This window comes from Mirounga leonina, unplaced genomic scaffold (genome assembly GCF_011800145.1).
Source record: "Mirounga leonina isolate KUSES-001 unplaced genomic scaffold, KU_Mleo_1.0 Mir_92, whole genome shotgun sequence".
NCBI classification, from domain to species: domain Eukaryota; kingdom Metazoa; phylum Chordata; class Mammalia; order Carnivora; family Phocidae; genus Mirounga; species Mirounga leonina.
The window spans coordinates 22,209,500-22,216,278 of record NW_023270852.1 but is presented as its reverse complement, the minus strand read 5'-3'; the positions used below and the strand labels follow the sequence as shown (position 1 = coordinate 22,216,278).

General features: G+C 39.3%; 1 pseudogene; it reads left to right on the top strand.

The window, feature by feature from the left end:
• The first annotated feature begins 3,013 nt into the window (after window positions 1-3,013).
• On the top strand, window positions 3,014-4,557 carry LOC118003918 (annotated as a pseudogene).
• The last annotated feature ends 2,222 nt before the right edge of the window (window positions 4,558-6,779 follow it).

Sequence of the window (6,779 nt, the reverse complement as noted above, 5' to 3'; positions counted from 1 at the left end):
TCAAATCATTCTGAACATCCGAGAAGTCAATCAGAGTTCTGAGAAACCAAATGTTGCAAGTTTACAAGTAGAAAAGCAACCACCATTTGGAAGGTAGGAGATTGCGGAGACTTGAATCTGGAGTGATATAGCTGAGGATACAGTGGTGGAGCTGCTTAAGAAGGCTAAGGCAAAGTATTTTAAGCAGTGGAGTGCAAAATTGGAACTTTTGGAAGTCTGCTACGGTGAGGACATGCCTGGCTTAAAGGTGATCAGGTGGCAAAGTGGGGTGGAATCCCAGGTGTGATGGCACGGTGTGAGGATCCTCAGGGTGTCAGAAGTACAGGTGGTGTGTAAGTGTGCCAGGGTTCCCAGGCATAGGCGTGGGGAAGCCACTGAGAACAGTGAGTCTACGTGCTAGCTTTCTGCTCTGTGTTGCCATAAACTGCAAACTGCTGTGCAGTCGTGTGACTGCTTTCCTGGGATGGGTCCAGCAAAAGGCAGAAGTGTGGCAAGACACTCTCCTGGCAGAACAGTGCTGGTCCCTCCTGCGGGAGTCCCTAAAATTTGGAGTTTTGAAACTCAGTTGTATGCCTGATAAAAAAACACTTGGTCACAGGCAGGGTAAGCAGAGTCCTGAGGGAAACCAGGGAGAAAACAGTGATTGATTGTTCTTCTGTGATGGCTCATTGAAGAGCTGGGGGGGCACAAATTTTCAACTCCAGGGCTAGAGAGTGGGGCACTGCCATATTCATCCCACCCATCAGTGCTGAAAGACTTCAAGGAGCAAAACAGCACCGCCTAGTGGAGTCCAGAGCTGGTTTGGAGGCACATCACCACTAGGGCAAGCCCACCTGAGAATCAACACAATAGGCCCCTCCCCGAGAAGACAAGCAAAAATAATTTGTTAGCACCAAGTTTAATGATCATAGAGGGCTGCGTAGCTTCAGCTCTAGGGGAAAACAGTATATAACATCCTTTGCATTTCTGTTCTTTAGTCTTATTATTTTTTTAGTTTTCTTATTTTTCAAGTCTTTTTAAATTTTCATGTATACTTTATATATATTTTTATTTTTTGCTTCCTTTTATTGTATTTTTTATATATATTTATATATATTTCTTCTTTCATTTTCAGATCTAGTTTCTTTTATTTTTTAAATTTTATTTTATTATGTTATATTAGTCACCATACATTACATCATTAGTTTTTGATGTAGTGTTCCATGATTCATTGTTTGCGTATAACACCCAGTGCTCCATGCAATACGTGCCCTCCTTAATACCCATCACTGAGCTAACCCATGCCCCCACCCCTCTCCCCTCTAAAACCCTCAGTTTGTTTCTCGGAGTCCATATCTAGTTTCTTTTAACAGGCAAACCAAAACACACCCAGGATATAGGGTTTGTTTTATTTTTGTTTTTTGTTATTGTTGTTTCTGTGTTTTTTCCTTTTTCTTTCCTTGACAAAATAATGAGAAATTCACCCCAAAAGAAACAACAGGAGGTAATACTCATAACGGGGATTTAATCAGTATGGATATGTTAGATGTCTGAACTAGAATTTAAAACAACAATTATAAAATACTAGCTGGGCTTAAAAAAAGCATAGAAGACACCAGAGAATCCAGAAATAAAAGAACTAAAATCTAGTCAGGCTAGAGCTAGAAATGCTATTACTGGGTTGCAGTCCCAAGTGGAGGCTATAAAAATGAGGATGAAGAAATTAGTGATATAGAAGATAAGATCATGGAAAATAATGAAGCTGAAAAGAAGATGGAAAGAAAACTATTAGATCATGAAGGTAGACTTAGGGAACTCAGAGATTCCATAAAGTGAAATAATAACCATATTATAGGGTTCTCAGAAAAAGAGAGTGGGGAAAAAGGGGCAGAAGATTTATTTGAGCAAATTACAGCTGAGAACTTCCCTAATATGTGGGAGGAACAGGCATTCAAGTTCAAGAGGCACAGAGAAATCCGCTCAAAATCAACAAAAATAGGTCAAGTCTAAAACATTTATAGTGAAACTTGCAAATTGCAAAGATAAAGAGAAAATCTTGAAAGCATCTCCAAACAAGAGGTCCTTAACATACAAGGGTAAACATATAAGGCTGGCAGCAAACCTGTCCACAGAGACCTGGCAGGGCAGAAAGGACTGTCATGATGTATTCAACATGCTAAATGGGAAAAATATGCTGCCAAGAATACTTTATCCAGCAAGGCTGTCATTCAGAATAGGAGAGATAAAGAGTTTCCAAAACAAACAAAAGCTAAAAGGAATTCATGAACACTAAACCAGCCCAGCAAGAAATATTAAAGGGAAACTTTGAGTGGAAAGAAAGCCCAAAAGTAATAGACCAGAAAGGAACAGAGACAGTCTACAGGAACAACTTTACAGGTAATACAATGGCAGTAATTCGTATCTTTCAATAATTACTCTAAATGGACTAAATGCTCCAATCAAAAGACATAGGGTATCAGAATGGATAAAAAAATAAGACCCATCAGTATGCTGCTTACAAGAGATCCATTTTAGACCCAAAGAAACCTCCAGATTGAAAGTGAGGGGGTAGAGAATGATTTATCATGTTAATGGACATCAAAAGACAGCTGTAGTAGCCATCCTTATATCAGACAAACTAGATTTTATCTATTTTTTTGAAGATTTATTTATTTATTTTAGAGAGAGAGTGTGTGAGTGGTGGGAGGGGCAGGGGAGAGGGAAAAGGAGAGAGAGAATCTCAAGCAGACTCCCTGCTGAGCATGGAGCCTGATATGGGCCTCAATCCCAGGACCCTGAGATGACAGCCTGAGCCAAAATAAGGAGGTGGATACTTAACTAACTGAGCCAACTGCCCCCCCCCCCCCGACAAACTAGATTTTAAACCAAAGACTATAATAAGACATGGAGAAGGACACCATATCATAATAAAGGGGTTTATCCAACAAAATATATACACTAAATTGAATTTCAATAAAAAATTTTTAAAAAAGGGCGTGCATGTCCTGAGCGCCAGTCTGAGTTTTGTCTCCTGCTTTTAGAGCCACAAAAAGCTGCACCCAAGCTTGTTTGACATCTGTCCTCTCAAATGTCCATGATGCTGGACCCCGAGAGAGGTGAAGGCTTTGTGGTCAAGCTCCATGGCCTGCCCTGGTCCTGCTCTGTTGAGGATGTGCAGAATTTCCTTTCTGACTGCACAATTCATGATAGGGCTGCAGGTGTTCATTTCATCTACACTAGAGAAGGCAGGCAGAGTGGTGAGGCTTTTGTTGAACTTGAATCAGAAGATGATGTAAAATGGCCCTTAAAAAAGACAGGGAAAGCATGGGACACCAGTACACTGAGGTGTTCAAATCCCACAGAACCGAGATGGATTGGGTGTTGAAGCACAGTGGTCCAAACAGTGCCGACACTGCCAATGATGGCTTCATTCTGCTTCGAGGACTCCCATTTGGATGCACCAAGGAAGAAATTGTTCAGTTCTTCTCAGGGTTGGAAATTGTGCCAAATGGGATGACATTGCCTGTGGACCCCGAGGGCAAGATTACAGGAGAAGCCTTTGTGCAGTTTGCCTCCCAGGAGTGAGCTGAGAAGGCCCTAGGGAAGCACAAGGAGAGAATAGGGCACAGGAATATTGAAGTGTTCAAGAGCAGTCAGGAAGAAGTTAGGTCATACTCAGATCCCACTCTGAAATTCATGTCTGTACAGCGGCCGGGGCCCTATGACTGCCCCGGCACAGCCAGGAGGTATATTGGCACTGTCAAGCAAGCGGGCCTGGAGAGGATGAGGTCTGGTGCATATAGTACAGGCTATGGGGACTATGAGGAGTACAGTGGCCTCAGCAATGCCTACGGCTTCACCACTGATCTGTTCGGGAGAGACCTCAGTTAATGTCTCTCAGGCATGTATGACCACAGATACGGAGACAGCAAGTTCACTGTCCAGAGTACCACTGGACACTGCGTCCACATGAGAGGGATGCCATACAAAGCCACAGAGAACGACATTTACAACTTCTTCTCTCCACTCAACCCTGTGAGAGTCCATATTGAGATTGGCCCTGATGGAAGAGTGATGGGCAAAGCCGATGTCAAGTTTGCCACTCACGAAGAAGCTGTGGCAGCTATGTCCAAAGACCGGGCCAACATGCAACACAGATACACAGAACTTTTCCTGAATTCCACAACTGGGGCCAGCAATGGGGCATATAGCAGCCAGATGATGCAAGGCATGGGGGTGTCAGCCCAGTCCACTTACAGTGGCCTTGAGAGCCAGTCTGAGTGGCTGTTATGGGGCTGGCTATGGAGGCCAGAACAGCATGGGTGGATATGACTACTTTTGTAGGAGCATTTGAGTTACTGCAGTCATTTTCACAGGCAGCCAACAAGCAGTGAAAAGCAATTATTACTCTAGAGGAAGCTGTGGGACCCATTTTACACCATGAGTTTGTGAAATCTGTATTAAAAAATTACCTCGGGCTCCTGGGTGGCTCAGTTGGTTAAGTGACTGCCTTCGGCTCAGGTCATGATCCTGGAGTCCCTGGATCGAGTCCCACATCGGGCTCCCTGCTCGGCAGGGAGTCTGCTTCTCCCTCTGACCCGCCCCCGTCTCATGTGTTCTCTCTTATTCTCTCTCTCTCAAATAAATAAATAAAATCTTAAAAAAAAAAATTACCTCTTCAGTGTTTTCTCATGCAAACTTTCTTCTAGCATGTGATATTGAGTAAACTAAAACTATTTTCAGCTTTTCTCAATTAACATTTTGGTAGTGTACTTCAGAGTGATGTTATCTGAGTTAAAGTAGTTTTAAGTACATTAAATGGATCTTTTACACCACATCACTGTGAACACACTGGGGAGACGTGCTTTTTTGGAAAACTCAAGGTGCAGATCCCTGATTCAAAGAAGAACATTTCTTATGTTTGTTCATTCTAGTTTGTTTTCATTTAAAATCTTTTAGGTTAAGTTTAAGCTTTTAAATATAAGTTAGTTTTGAAAATCGAGACACATTACTAATACTGTAGGAATTGGTGAGGCCTTGACTTAAAACTTTCTTTGTACTGTGATTTCCTTTTGGGTGTATTTTGCTAAGTGAAACCTGTTCAATTTTTTTTGTTAACTAAATTTTTTTCTTAAAATAAAGATTTTTTCACAATAAAAAAAAGACTCATTGTCAAACTCAAGATCATCTAGATTTTTTCCCGTTTTTTTTTTTCTGTAAGTTTTATAGTTTTAATTTACATATAGGCCTAAGATCCATTTTGAGTTAATTTTTGTGAAAGGTATAAGGTTTGTATCAAGGTGTGTGTGGTTTTGTTGTAGGTTTTATGACAATTTGTTGAAAAGACTACCTTTGTTGAGTTCCCTTTGCTTCTTGTCAAAGACCAATTGATTTTTATATGTTTGGGTCTATTTCTGGTCTCTCTATTCTGTTCCATTGATCTATATATCTATTTTTTTCATCAATATCATTCTTTTCAGATTACTGTAGTTTTATAGTAAGTCTTGAAACTGAGAGTGTGAGTCCTTCAAATTTGTCCTTCTTTAGCATGTGTTGATTATTCTAGGTCTCTTGCTTTTACATATGAACTTTTGAATTAGTTTGTATGTATCTATAGAGTAGTTTTCTGGGATTTTTATTGAGATTATATTGCCTCTATAGATCATATTGGGAAGAATTGACATTTAATATTGAGTTCCAACCTATAAACATGGAATATTTCTCCATTTATGTAGGTTTATGTAGTTTTATTCTTCATAGTTTTGTAGTTGTTCACATATAGTTGTGTATATATTTTATTAGATTTATATCCAGGTACTTCACTTTTTTGGTAATATTTTATTATTCTTTTTTAAATTAAGGAATGAATCCCACTAAAAATTAAGGAATGAATCCCACTAAAAATCATGATACTTTGGAATAAACCTAACCAAAGAGGTAAGAGATCTGTACTCTGAGAACTATAAAACACTGATAAAAGAACTTGAAGATGACAGAAATAAATGGATTAACAAATAACTGTTAGAATGTCTGTACTTCCCAAAGGAATCTACACATTTAATGCAATCCCTATCAATATACCAACAGCATTTTTCAAAGAGCTAGAACAAACAATCTTAAAATTTGTATAGAACCACAGAAGACCCCAAATAGCCAAAGCAACCTTGAAAAAGAAAAGCAAACCTGGCGGCATCACAATTCCAGATTCCAATTTATATTACAAAGCTGTAATGATCAAGACAGTGTGGTACTGGCACAGAAATAAATTTCAAATTCCATTTGTTCATTACTGGCATATAGAAGGGCATTTGAGACTTATGTATATTAACATTGTCTTCTGCAAATTTGCTATTAGTTCTACTAATTTTGGGGGGTAATTCTTTGAGATTTTCTACAGAGGCAACCATGTCATCTGTGAACAAAGACAATTTTGTTTTTCCTTCCCAGTTTTGTATATATTTAATTCCTCTTTTGTCTTCTTGCCTCATTTCACTAGTTTGGTCTTCCAGTACAGTGTTGAGTAGAAATGATGAGAGAGTACAACCTTGTCTTCTTCTGGTTCATAGGGGGAAAATGTTCATTTTCTCGCCATTAAATATAATGTTAGTTGTAGGGTTTTTGTACCTGGTCTATAACAATGAAGAAATTCCCTTCTATTCCTAGTTTAAGAGTTTTTATCAATAACGGATGTCGGATTTTTGACAATGGGTTTTGTGCATTAATTGATATGATTGTATGGGTTTGTCTTTCTTTTTCTTTCTTTCTTTCTTTCTTTCTTTCTTTCTTTCTTTCTTTCTTTC